Here is a 15005-nt window from a genome sequence, read left to right as displayed (position 1 = left end):
TTCTTGTAGTGTGGGGCCCAAAACTGGACACAGTACTCCAGATGAGGCCTCACCAATGTCAAATAGAGGGGGACGATCACGTCCCTCGATCTGCTCGCTATGCCCCTACTTATACATCCCAAAATGCCATTGACCTTCTTGGCAACAAGGGCACATTGCTGACTCATATCCAGCTTCTCGTCCACTGTGACCCCTAGGTCCTTTTCCGCAGAACTGCTGCCGAGCCATTCGGTCCCTAGTCTGTAGCTGTGCATTGGGTTCTTCCGTCCTAAGTGCAGGACCCTGCACTTATCCTTATTGAACCTCATCAAATTTCTTTTGGCCCAATCCTCCAATTTATCTAGGTCCCTCTGTATCCTATCCCTGCCCTCCAGCGTATCTACCACTCCTCCCAGTTTAGTATCATCCGCAAATTTGCTGAGAGTGCAATCCACACCATCCTCCAGATCATTTATGAAGATATTGAACAAAACCGGCCCCAGGACCGACCCCTGGGGCACTCCACTTGACACCGGCTGCCAACTAGACATGGAGCCATTGATCACTACCCGCTGAGCCCGACAATCTAGCCAACTTTCTACCCACCTTATAGTGCATTCATCCAGCCCATACTTCTTTAAGTTGCTGACAAGAATACTGTGGGAGACCGTGTCAAAAGCTTTGCTAAAGTCAAGATACAATACATCCACTGCTTTCCCTTCATCCACAGAACCAGTAATCTCATCATAGAAGGCGATTAGATTAGTCAGGCATGACCTTCCCTTGGTAAATCCATGCTGACTGTTCCTGATCACTTTCCTCTCATGTAAGTGCTTCAGGATTGATTCTTTGAGGACATGCTCCATGAGTGTTAGTCTGTATCAGCAAAAAGAACAGGAGTACTTGTGGTGCCTTAGAAACTAACAAATTTATTTGAGCATAAGCTATCTCTTCCTACTGTATTTTCCACTGCATGCATCCGATGAAGTGGGTTTTAGCCCACGAAAACTTATGCTCAAATAAATTTGTTAGTTTCTAAGGTGCCACAAGTACTCCTCATTCTTTTTATTCTAGGTGTGTCTGTGTCTCTGCGCTGCTGATTGGAGAACTTTGGTAGCAGTATCCGCTGTGCCACGAGGCTAGTCAGCTTGTCCGGGCTAACCATCCTCAATTCCTTCTCTACTGCATAGTCATAAACGAGAACCCCAAAGTAGAAGGGAGGGGGTAGGTTGTGGAGCACTCACAGGGGGACACATCTTGAACAACCATCATTACTGCACAAGTTGAGTAACCTCTTCTTCAAGTAGTGTCCCTATGGTTGTTCCATGATAGGTGACTCCCGAGCAGTACCTCTTCTTGACGGCTGGGCTTAGGAGTTGAGTCTGTTACAGATGACAGCACTGTGGAGCTGAAGATGGCATCAGGAGCAGAGTCCCCAGTGATTGCATAGTATTCTGCGAAGGTGTGGACTGATGCCCATGTCACTGCTCTGCAGATCTCTGCGATAGGGACATCCTTAAGGAAGGCAACAGATGAGACTGATCTTGTGGAAAGTGTACGGATCAAGGCAGGAGCAGGTCATGTTACGAATTTGGTAGCACTGTCTGATGCAATTCTAGACCCATTTAGAGAGTTTTTGGGCTGATATTGCTGACCCCTTGGATCTTTCCGCCATAGAGAGGAAAAGTCTCAGGGACTTCTGAAAGGCTTTTGTCCTATTGAGGTAGAATGCTAGGGCTCCCCTAACATCTAAGGTGTGCAGTATAGCCTCCCTGTTGTCTTGGGGAGGCTTGGGGTAGAAAATGGGAAGATGGATTGACTGACTCATATGAAAAGGGGAGGTTACCTTAGAGATGAACCTTGGATGCGGCCTGAGTGTAACCTTGTCAGGAAAGAATGCTGTGTAGGGGGGATACGCCACCAAAGCTGCCAGCGGCGATAACTTTCTAATCAGCTTGGGGGTGCTCAACCCACCAGCTCTGCCCTTGCCCTGCCCTCATTCCACCCTTTCCCCTCAACCCCCACACTGCCCCATCTCTTCCTGCCCACACTCCGACCCTGCTCCACCCCCATCTCTTCCTGCCCTCACTCCGCCCTGCCCCCAGCACCTCCTGCACACCACAGAACAGCCGATCTGCTGCGGGCTGGAGGCACTGGGAGGGAGGTGGAGGTGCTGATTGGCAGGGCCACTGGCAGGCAGGAGGCACTGCAGGGGAGGGCAGGGAGCTGGCTGTCAGTAGGTGTTCAGCACCCACCATTTTTTCCCCGTGGGAGCTCCAGCCTTGGAGCACACACAAAGTCAATGCCTATGAAATCTGCTATCTCCCCTATTCTTCTAGCCAAGTTAATTGCTATCAGAAAGGCTGTTTTCGTTGATCGGTACATTAGCGAACAGGTGGTCATGGGTTCAAAGAGGGGCCTAGTCAACCCTTTCTGTACCAGGGTTTAGGGCCCATGAAAGGGTAGGGAGTCAAGGTTGAGGGAAGAGGTTTATTATACCCTGAAGGAAGCTTGTAGAGGTTGAGTGCGATAGTATTGAGTACCCATCTATGGCTGGTGAAAAACTGTAATACGTGCTAGGTGGACCCTAAGAGAACTCAGGGATAACCCTAATTTTTTAAGGGTCAGAGCATATTCCAGAATATGGGAAAGAGTTGCAGACATTGGAGAGGTTTGTTGGGACATGAACCAAATCTGAAACCTTTTTGCAGGTAAGTCAGTCATGTGGAGAAATTTCTACTGTGTCGTAGAACCTTTTTCACTTCCTTTGAGCATGAGCTTTCTAGGTGGTAGAACCACTCAGGAGGTCAGAAAGGAGAGTGGAGGGCATAGCGCAAGCTGTGTCAGGTAAGGGTACCAGGTCTGTCTCACCCAAGTGGGTCGTGACAGGGATTTGTCCATAGTCCAGTGGTTCTCAACCTGCAGCCCATGGGCTGATTCTGGCCCAATCAGCACACAGTCGTGGCCCATGTGACTTCCTCGGGGCCATAGAGGTAGTATTGGATGCAGCCCACAGTGGTAAATAAGTTGAGAACCACTGGTCCAGACAGTCTCTGTTCAATCTGTAAACCAAGCTAAACCATAGTTGGAGGCCTTGCATGTGGAGTCTGACCTGTGGTATCACAGCTGTGCTCACTGCCACATTTGCTGGGAGAGAAGCTGAGCCCTGATTAGGGGGTGGGGCTTCTCTGACTAGGGGTCCTATAAAGGTAGCCAGCCAGTCAGGCAGCAGCATAGACAGCTGCAGCGGCACAGGAGCCAGCAAACAGAGCTGTAAACAGGGCGTTTGAGTGGGAGTTTGCAAGGGGAGTTTGGGGGAAGACTAAGAGAGCCAGGCAGAGGAACAGACAGGGTAGTGAAGGGAGTGTGTGGTGGCCTGGCAGTGTTTTGGTGCTCGTTGGGGGTTTGTTTTGCTGGGGGTGGTGGTGTTTTGGTTTGGTTTGTGTTTCCCGGACTAACAGGATTTAGGTGGGAAGGCTATGACAGACACAGAGGCAGCAGTGATAGTGACCCAGCAGTGGAAGACTCAATGAAGATGACTGGATGTGGAAGCTGTGGCATGTACATGATCCTGGAGGGGGTACCTGAAAAGAGTTTCATCTGCATGAAGTGCCGCCTTTTAGAACTGATGGAAGAAAAGATCTGAGGATTGGAGATGCAGGTGGAAACTCTGGTTGAGTTCAGAAGGGGGATCAAGCAGATGATGGAGCAAAGACATGAGGAGGCTGAAGGGAAAGCTCAGACTTGCAGATGGAAGCAGGATCAAAGAACTCTTGAGGGGAGACTGCTGAGGAAAGTGGACAGTGGATGCGTGTGACTAAGAGAACCAGGCAGAGGAAACGACGGGCTAGTGAAGGAGAAATAGAGCTCAGGAACAGGTTTGCAGAGTTGGAAAATGAAGAAGGGGCACAGCAGGTGGTCACTGAAGGTGGGAGGGCAAGTCCTATAGGAAGAGGGAAAGAGTCAATGGAGATAACACCAAATATGAGCCCCAGGAGGATATGGGATGGGTTGCAGAGGATTGCAAGGGACAATAGGAATTGAGAGGACTTGCAGCCAGAGGGAACAGGGGATAGACTGGGGAATAGCACCGTAACCAGGAAAAGGCAGGTCTATGTGATTGGGGACTCCTTACTGAGAAGAATAGACAGGCCTGTAACCAGAGCTGATCCAGAGAACAGAAGGGTGTGCTGTCCGCCAGGTCCTAACATACGGGATGTGAACCTGAGGCTGAAGAGGATGTTAAAGGGAGCAGGAAAGAATCCACTGATTGTCTTTCATGTGGGAACAAATGATACAGCTAGATTCTTGCTGGAACGTATCAAAGGAGACTATTCCAGACTGGGGAAGACGCTTAAGGAAATCGAGGCTCAGGTGATCTTCAGTGGGATTCTGCCTGTTCCTAGAGAAGAGCAACAAAGGTGTGACAAGATTCTGATGATCAACAGATGGCTTAGGCAGTGGTGCTATAAGGAGGGTTTTGGGATGTATGGCCACTGGGAAGCATTCATGGACAGAGGACTGTTCTCTCAGGATGGACTTCACCTGAGTAGGGAGGTAAATAGACTTCTAGGGTGAAGGCTGCACAATTGATTGAGAGCTTTAAACTAGGAATTTGGGGGATACGGTTGGGAGATGCCCAGGTAGTCGCCACGCCAAATTTTAACATTGAGAGGGAAGAAAATGAAGTAAGAAAGGATACAGCCATGGGTAGGAGACTGGACATAAAGAGGAAGGGTAGTGTAGATACCAGTCTAATCAGTGATACTGGCGATAGAATGTCTGTGCCGAATCGGGTAAAGAATGTGAGAGAAGCCAAACAGCAAAAATTAAGAAGTTTGTACACTAATGCGAGGAGCCTAGGTAACAAAATGGAGGAACTACAGCTATTGGTGCAGGAAGTGAAACCAGATATTATAGGGATAACGGAAACATGGTGGAATAGTAGTCATGACTGGAGTACAGGTATTGAAGGGTATGTGCTGTTTAGGAAAAACAGAAATAAAAGCAAAGGTGGTGGAGTAGTACTGTATATCATTGATGAGGTAGACTGTAAAGAAATAAGAAGTGATGGAATGGATAAGACAGAGTCTGTCTGGGCAAAAATCACATTGGGGAAGAAAGTTACTAGAGCCTCCCCTGGGACAGTGCTTGGGGTGTGCTATAGACCGCTGGGATCCAATTTGGATATGGATAGAGACCTCTTTAATGTTTTCAGTTAAGTAAATACTAATGGGAATTGTGTGATTGTGGGAGACTTTAACTTCCCAGATATAGACTGGAGGACAAGTGCTAGTAATAATAATACGGCTCAGATTTTTCTAGATGTGATAGCTGATGGATTCCTTCATCAAGTAGTTGCTGAACCAACAAGAGGGGATGCCATTTTAGATTTGGTTTTGGTGAGTAGTGAGGACCTCATAGAAGAAATGGTTATAGGGGACAACCTTGGTTCGAGCAATCATGAGCTAATTCAGTTCAAACTAAATGGAAGGATTGTCATAAATATAAAGGGAAGGGTAAACACCTTTAAATCCCTCCTGGCCAGAGGAAAAACCCTTTCACCTGTAAAGGGTTAAGAAGCTAGGATAACCTTGCTGGCACCTGACCAAAATGACCAATGAGGAGACAAGATACTTTCAAAGCTGGAGAGTGGGGGAGAAACAAAGGTCTTCTCTGTGTGTGTGTTGCTTTTGCCGGGACCAGAGCAGGAATGCAGGTCAGAACTCCTGTAAAAAGTCAGTAAACAATCTAGTTAGATATGCGTTAGATTCTGTTTTGTTTAAATGGCTGATAAAATAAGTTGTGTTGAATGGAATGTATATTCCTGGTTTTGTATCTTTTTGTAACATACGGTTTTGCCTAGAGGGATTTTCTATGTTTTGAATCTGATTACCCTGAAAGGTATTTACCCTCCTGATTTTACAGAGGTGATTCTTTTACTTTTTCTTTAATTAAAATTCTTCTTTTAAGAACCTGATTGCTTTTCATTGTTCTTAAGATCCAAGGGTTTGGGTCTGTGTTCACCTATACAAATTGGTGAGGATTTTTATCAAGCCTTCCTCAGGAAAGGGGGTGTAGTGCTTGGGGGGATTTTGTGGGGGAGACGTTTCCAAGTGGCCACTTCCCCTGTTGTTATTGTTAGACACTTTGGTGGTGGCAGAGTTTAACGTAAGCTGGTAAGAATAAGCTTAGGGGGTCTTTCATGCAGGTCCCCACATCTGTACCCTAGAGTGCAGAGTGGGGAAGGAACCTTGCCAAGGATAAACAAAAATAGATCTGTGACTAGGGTTTTTTATTTCAAAAGGGCTAACTTTAAAAAATTAAGGAAATTAGTTAGGGAAGTGGATTGGACTGAAGAACTTGTGGATCTAAAGGTGGAGGAGGCCTGTAATTACTTCAAGTCAAGGTTGCAGAAACTATCAGAAGCCTGAATCCCAAGAAAGGGGAAAAAACTCATAGGCAGGAGTTGTAGACCAAGCTGGATGAGCAAGCATCTCAGAGAGGAGATTAAGAAAAAGCAGAAAGCCTACAAGGAGTGAAAGATAGGAGGGATCAGCAAGGAAAGCTACCTTATTGAGGTCAGAATATGTAGGGATAAAGTGAGAAAGGCCAAAAGCCATGTAGAGTTGGACCTTGCAAAGGGAATTAAAACCAACAGTAAAAGGTTCTATAGCCATATAAATAAGAAGAAAACAAAGAAAGAAGAAGTGGGAGCACTAAACATGGAGGATGGAGTGGAAGTTAAGGATAATTTAGGTATGGCCCAATATCTAAACAAATACTTTGTCTCAGTCTTTAATGAGGAGCTTAGGGATAATGGTAGGATGACAAATGGGAATGAGGATATGGAGGTAGATATTACCACATCCGAGGTAGAAGCCAAACTCGAACAGCTTAAGGAGACTAAATCAGGCGGCCCAGATAATCTTCATCCAAGAATATTAAAGGAACTAGCACATGAAATGGCAAACCCATTAGCAAGAATTTTTAATGAATCTGAAAACTCAGGGGTTGTACCGTATGACTGGAGAATTGCTAATATAGTTCCTATTTTTAAGAAAGGAAAAAAAGTGATCTGGGTAACTACAGGCCTGTTAGTTTGACATCTGTAGTATGCAAGGTCTTGGAAAAAATTTTGAAGGAGAAAGTAGTTAAGGACATTGAGGTCAATGGTAATTGGGACAAAATACAACATGGTTTTACGAAAGGTAGATTGTGCCAAACCAACCTGATCTCCTTTTTTGAGAAGGTAACAGATTTTTTAGACAAAGGGAATGCAGTGGATCTAATTTACCTCGATTTCAGTAAGGCATTTGATATGGTTCCACATGGGGAATTATTAGCTAAATTGGAAAAGATGGGGATCAATATGAACATTGAAAGGTGGATAAGGAACTGGTTAAAGGGGAGACTACAGCGGGTCACACTGAAAGGTGAACTGTCAGGCTGGAAGGAGGTTACTAATGTAGTTCCTCAGGGATCGGTTTTGGGACCAATCTTATTTAATCTTTTTATTACTGACCTTGGCACAAAAAGTGGGAATGTGCTAATAAAGTTCGCAGATGACACGAAGCTGGGAGGTATTGCCAATACAGAGGAAGACCGGGATATCGTACAGGAAGATCTGCATGACCTTGTAAACTGGAGTAATAGTAATAGGATGAAATTTAATAGTGAAAAGTGCAAGGTTATGCATTTAGGGATTAATAACAAGAATTTTTGTTATAAACTGGGGATGCATCACTTGGAAGTAACAGAGGAAGAGAAGGACCTCAGAGTATTGGTTGATCACAGGATGACTATGAGCCGCCAATGTGATATGGCTGTGAAAAAAGCTAATGCAGTCTTGCGATGCATCAGGCGAGGTATTTCCAGTAGTGATAAGGAGGTGTTAGTACCATTATACAAGGCACTGGTGAGACCTCATCTGGAATATTTATGCAGTTCTGGTCTCCCATGTTTAAGAAGGATGAATTCAAACTGGAACAGGTACAGAGAAGGACTACTAGGATGATCCGAGGAATGGAAAACCTGTCTTATGAAAGGAGACTCAAAGAGCTTGGCTTGTTTAGCCTTACCAAAAGAAGGCTGAGGGAAGATATGATTTCTCTCTATAAATATATCAGAGGGATAAATATCAGGGATGGAGAGGAATTATTTAAGCTCAGTACCAATGTGGACACAAGAACAAATGGATATAAACTGGCCATCAGGAAGTTTAGACTTGAAATTAGATGAAGGTTTCTAACCATCTGAGCAGTGAAGTTCTGGAATGGCCTTCCAAGGGGAGCAGTGGAGGCAAAAGACATATCTGGCTTCAAGACTAAGCTTGATAAGTTTATGGAGGGGATGGTATGATGGGATAGCCTAATTTTGGCAATTAATTGATCTTTGACTATTAGTGGTAAATATGCCCAATGGCCTGTGATGGGACGCTAGATAGGGTGGGATCTGAGTTACTACAGAGAATTCTTTCCTGGGTGTCTGGCTGGTGAGTCTTGCCCACAAGCTCAGGGTTTAGATGATCGCCATATTTGGGGTCGGGAAGGAATTTTCCTCCAGGGCAGATTGGCAGAGGCCCTGGGGGTTTTTCACCTTCCTCTGCAGCATGGGGCACGGGTCACTTGCTGGAGGATTCTCTGCACCTTGAAGTCTTTTAACCACGAGTTGAGGACTTCAATAGCTCAGAGATAGGTCAGGGGTTTGTTACAAGAGTGGGTGGGTGAGATTCTGTGGCCTGCGTTGTGCAGGAGGTCAAACTAGACCAGGGGTCTCAAACACACGGCCAGTGGGGTTCTTTCGTGCAACCCGCCAAGCTCCCTGCGCCCCCCTTCCCGCATGCCCCTCTGCGTACTCCGTGGCACTGCAAACCCTGCGCTGCTCCCTGAAGCAGCTGGAACCATGCCCCTGCGGCCCTGGGGTTGGGTGGGGGAGAGGGCTCCGTGCGTTACTCTCACTTCCAGGCACCGCCCCCCGCAGCTCCCGCTGTCCGGGGACGGGGAACCATGGCCAATGGGAGCTTCGGGGAGGTACATGGAGGACCAGCAAGAGCACCACACGGAGCCGTGTGCCCCCCCACCCACCCAACCTCCAGGGACGTGGTTCTGGCTGCTTCCTGGAGCAGAGCAGAGCGACGCTGGGCAAGGGGCCAGGGCAGGCAGGCAGCAAACCTGCCCTGGCCCTGGTCCGCGCCGCTACCACCCCAGAGCCACTCTAGGTAAGTGGCGCTGGGCCAGAGCCTGCACCCCGCACCCCAACTCCCTGCCCTGAGCCCTCTGCTGCACCCCTCCTGCACCCTACACCCCAACTCCCTGCCCTGAGCCACCCTGCACACCTCCTGCACCCCCTGCCCTGAGCCCCCTGCTGCACCCCTCCTGCACCCCACACCCCAACTCCCTGCCCTGAGCCCCCACCATACGCTGCACCCCTCCTGCTCCCTGTGGGGGCGGGGTTGGGGTGGGGACTTCGGGGAATGGGTTGGAATGGGGGCGGGGAGGGGTGGGAAGAGGTGGGGCAGGGGCGGGGCCTCATGAAAGGGGTGGAATGGGGGCGGGGCAGCAAGGGTGGGGTGTCAGTGATGCAGCCCTCAGGCCAGTGCACTAGTCCTCATGTGGCCCTCATGGTCATTTGAGTTTGAGACCCCTGGACCAGACGATCATAATGGTCCCTTCTGACCTTAAAGTCTATGAGTCTATGTCCCAGCAGTTGAAAGCAGAGTCTGGCTCGTACTTGAGGACTGCATTGAGCCATGTCTGAGTGAAATCAGGGATAGGAACCTGTGTTGAGGTAGGAAGGCTTTGGCCTGTAGAGCATCCGGGTCAGCCCCTATGAACTCCAGGCATTGCACTGGCATGAGAGTCGACTTCTGAATGTTGATCTGCAAGTCCAGTTCTGTAAGCAAGTGCATCGTGGTGTCGGTGGCTTGACAAGCCTCCTGAAGCAACCGGGCTCTGAGGAGACAATATGTCAGATAAAGGTAGATCATTATCCCTTGCGAGCGTAGATGAGTAACTACCACTGAGAGAACTTTGGAAAATACACTCGTGGCTGACAAGAGTCCAACGGGAAAGACTCTGTATTGATAATGGTCATGTCCCATAGTGAATCTGAGCAAACGCCTATGAGCCAGTAGTATTGAAATATGACAGTAGGTGTCTTGTAGTTTAAGGGCCGAAAACCTCGTCTTGTTCCAGTGATAGAATGATCATCGATAAGATGACCATCTTGAATTTTTGAGCCTTGACAAACTTGTTTGAGAGATTTGAGGTCCTGAATGGGTCTCCAACCTCCCTTCCTTTTCGGTATTAGGAAGTAACGAGTAGAATCCCTTGCCTTGTAGATGTTGAGGTACTGGTTCTGTTGCTCCTAATTACAGGAGTTGATCTATCTCCTGTCATAGTAGACTCTTGTGAGAAGGGTCCCTGAAAAGGGAAAGAGAAGGGTGTTGTGGAGGAGGTAGGGAGGTGAAGTGGATGGAGTATCCAGATCCGACAAAATCTAGGACTGATCAGTCTGATGTTATGTGTTCCCAGGCACTGCAGAACACTGCCAAACAGTGGTCAAATGGGTGCATGATCATAGACAGTGGTGGGGAGTAGTCTTGCTGTACCTCAATCTGCCCGTCAAAAGTGATGCTTATAGACTGGGGGCTGGGTCGAAGATTGTGGACTGGACAGTTTACGTTTCATACATTTTCCCTTTTTTCTCTGTGATTGGAATTGAGATGAGTAAGGCCTGTGTTGGGATTGGGGGATAAAATGCCTCTTTTGTTTCAGGATGTATATTCCCAGCGACCTGATGATGGCCCTTGAATCCTTCAAGGTGTGGAGGGAGGCCCTTCTCAGTGAAGAGCTTCACACCCTCGAAGGAGAGGTCCTCCACTGTTGTTTGCACCTTCTTCGGGAATCCCAACAGGTGAAGCCATGATGTCCATCTCCTCATCACAGCCGTGGAGATGGATCTAGCTGGTGTGTCAGTGGCATTAAGGGTCAGTTGCAGCAATGTTTTTACCACCAGTTGTTCCTCCTGAATGCTGGTCTTGAAGGATTCTCGATGACCCTCTGGCAGCTTATCAGTAAAGTCATGCAGTTTGTTGGAATTCATGTGGTCATATTTCACTGTGAGCACCTGGTAATTGGCAATATGAAACTGTAAGGTGGCTGAGGAATATGCCTTCCTGCCAAAGAGATTGAGGCGCGTCCAGTCCCTGTCATAGGGCGTTGCCCTGGAATGATGTTGTCAGCCACAAGAGTTTATAGCATCCACTATGATGGAATTGGGTGGCGGATGGGAGAAAAAAAGGAACTCTGATTCCTTTGTGGGGACATAATATTCCTTGGCGCATGCTTACACGTCAGGGCTGCTGATGCCAGAGTTTGCCACACTGTTCTAACTGGATCTAAGATGGCTTCATTGATTGGAAGAGCAATTTTCAAGGAGGGAAAGAGTGCGGCTGAGCAGGGGTTGAGCTCCCCCGGGCAAAGGGAAAAGCTGGGGCCTGTGCTATCAGAGGGACTGGATACTGACAGTCGCCATGAAGCGTGGGTGCCAGATTGTCGTCTCAGTGCTGGCGGTGCTGAGGATACCCAGCGAGATAACAATTGCATTTGGCTAGTCCTGGGCTCACTGAGGGGACTTCCCGCTCTCTTTTCTGACTTGTGAGAGGCGTCCCCAGCCCATTTCTTCAACCCTCTACCCTTCGAAGTCAAATGTTGAGGGGAAGACTCATGCCTGCCGAAGATTGGATTTGGAGAGCTGCCTCCATAAAGATGATTCTTTTGGCAAAGCTGTCTGTCCTTGCGGGATCTTGGCCAGAGCTGCTGGCAAAGGGGAACAGTTCTGTGGGATTTGGCCCTTGCTGAGGCAGCGGATGCACTGGAAATGCTTGTCCACAACCGTGATCGCCTCATTGCAAGTGTGGCACTTCTTGAAACCCAAAGAGCCAGGCACACCCTTGCCCAGCTTCCTCCCCCCTTCCCCCCACCCATGGAGATTGACAAAAGAACAAACTCCTTTCTTCTTCTTTTTTTATTTGTGTGGGGGTTTTTTAAGAAAATGGCCAAATAAACAGTAGAATGAGAAAAGAAACAAGAGAGGCTTCAAAGGAAACTAAAGGTTAGCAAATGTAAGAGCGTTAACAATCCACAAACAGGCAGCTAAAGTTCTGTCTCTAGCCAGTGGTGGTTGAGAAGGAACTGAGGATGGTTGGCCCACGTCAGCTGACTAGCCTCATGGCGCATGAGGAGAGACAGCACCTGTGCGGGCCTCGCAAACAGTGCTACTGAATTCTCCAATCAGCAGTACAGGGACACAGACACACCTACAGTGGAGCACTCACAGAGACACTACTTGAAGAAGAAATTACTCTTCTGCAACAAATAAAGTAAATGAATAAAATGCATTTCCATATGGGCAAATTAAACTGCGTTCAGGGAAATGTTCTGTTTTCAGTCTTCCTCTTCCACCAATACATATCTGCAGCAGGTAGAGAAAAAAAAATCGGGAAATACAAACATTACATTTTAAGACTTATCAGTAGCTTCCTGGTAGCTTGCTGAATTCAAACACAAGTGGTATCAAAAGGCAAGCGGGCAGCATGTATAATGGTGATTGCTGAGGTACCTTGGCCCACCAGAGAATCACAACATGAAGTACTGGCTGCAGTGCTTCCAACTCCCCTATCTCAATGAAGAAAAGATGGTTTATCCCACTGGTACAGACCAACTTGAGCCCCACTGCCTAGACATCCCTTAGAGGCTCTTCTCTCCTTTCCCTGGAGGATCTTGCTTCCCATCCAAAGCTGGATTATTCCCATCCCTAATCACTCCCAGGACCCCACCCCCTACCCAACCCCCTGCTCCCTGTCCCCTGACTGCCCCGACCCCTATCAACACCCCCGCCGCCTGACAGGCCCCCCAGGACTCCCATGCCCTATCCAACGCCCCCGTCCCCAGAACCTCCAAACCATCCAACCCGCCCTGCTCCCTGTCCCCTGACCATCCCCCGAGACCCTCTGCCCCTTATCCAACCCCTCGGCCCCGGCCCGGCACCCTTAACACACCGCTCAGAGCAGCGTGTTGGAGCCAGACACACTGACGCGCTGATCCGCTGGAGAGCACAGACCTGCCCCCCAGAGCGCTGCTTTACCTTGTTATATCCGAATTCATGTTATATCAGGTCACGTTATATCGGGGTAGAGCTGTATTTTTGTCTCATGAGAAGACCAGACTGGCTGCTCCCTGGAGGGATGGGAGAGTGACAGGCAGTTCTCCGGGTGGGACAGGAGGATGGACAGGCAGGGAGACGGGGGAGTGGAGAGGATCATCCGCTGTAGTATGGAAAAATGTTAGTGCTGCCCCTTCTCGAGATGGCAGAGCAGAGTGGCTGATCCCATGAGGAACCACACAAACAGCCTGTTGAATGAATGGTCTGCTCCCAGCAGAACAGCAGAGTGAACATGCTGCTCCTGGCAGGAGGCGAAGGAGAAGGAAAGAAAAGAAAAAAAATGGACAAAAGAGAATAAAATTGCAAATATCAGGTCTCAGAGCAGGAGAATGAAAAGGCAGGATGGAGAATTGTGAATTTGTAACAAAATGTAGGGAGAAGAATACTGAGAGAGAACACGAGAAGAGCCTGAACAGAAATCAACCAGGAGACAGTAATTTACTGAATAATTTATTCTAAGCAAAATAAAACAATTGGACTAGGATTTTTTTTTTTTTGAGTAATTGGATACAGGCTGCAGAATTGCTTTGGTGGGACTTCTGGCAACATCCTCATATCATCTTTCAACATCTGTTGCTCAGCTTCAGATCAACAACATCAGCCCTGTAATCAGGCAGAGCTGCAGCACCAGCCCACTCTATGGGGCTCAAGTAAGGGTGAGCACGCCACGCAATCTATGGGGCTCAGGTAAGGGTTAGTGAGGAGCGCAGGCCTCCTGGCCGAAGAAGAGGTGAGTACTGCTACCCAAGAGGTGGGGTGACGGGGGACACGGGCCCGCTCAATTCCACCACAACCCAGCCCAGGACCCTGACAGTGGCGGAGTGGTTTTTCTCTTGCCTAGTTTATCCATTTGTTTTTATTAGTCTTTGCCTTTTTGTTGTTTGACACATGTCCATTTGCCTTAAACTTCTCCATTTATTTGTAGTCATTTCCAAAAAATTGATACATACTTAAAAAAAATGGATCAGCCTGACACAAATACCCAGCTGGGAAATTTCAGCCTGAACTGTTTAAATCTGACAAAGTTATAAGCAACTGAAAGCAAGATCTTATTGTCAGCAACTGGGATGTGGGCAGTCTGACTTATTGGTTAGAGCTGGAGTCTGGGCTTGTGGTCAGACCCAGGGCGAGGAGTTGGATCCAAGGGTCACAGCCAGAGTCAGAAGTCATTAATCAGAGACAAAGGTTGGAGCTGAGCCAGGAATCAGTAATTGGAGCAAAGGGTCAGAGCCAGAATGAGAAGACAGAGAGCGGAGCCAAGGCTCAGAGCCAGAGTCAGAAGCTGAGCAAGTCTGGGAACAAGGCAGGCACAGGAATAATCACAGCTGCAGGCGTAAGCACTGAGCAGCCAGCAACATGCTCATGCTGCTGGGTTTAAGAGCTCATCTGCTGGTTCCCTTCAGCCATCTGTGTTCATTCGTCTGCCTGGAGACTGAGCTAGCTAGTCCCAAGCTCAGCTGCAGGCCTTCATTTCTGACACTGATTATGGGAACCTCAACTGTAGGAGGAGCTCAATCTCCACCTAAAATCCACCCCCCCCCCCAAAAAAAAGTAATATAAAGTAACTCTGTTAACTAATTTGTTTTAAATTAATTCATTTTTTTTAAATTACAGTTTCCGATAAAGCACCCTTTCGATATGTCAATTATTTCAATATGTTAATTATTTTAAAATTCCTTTAAAAATATTTTATAGGGGTTTTTCTGCTCTTCTGTTGATGTTTCATAGAGTCATAGAATTTAAGAACAGAAGAGAGCATTATGATTATTTAGTCTGACCTGCTACACAACACAAACTGT

Source organism: Lepidochelys olivacea, assembly GCF_965140295.1.
Source record: "Lepidochelys olivacea isolate rLepOli2 genome assembly, chromosome: 8".
Taxonomy (NCBI): Eukaryota; Metazoa; Chordata; order Testudines; family Cheloniidae; genus Lepidochelys; species Lepidochelys olivacea.
This window is presented reverse-complemented; position numbering follows the sequence as displayed.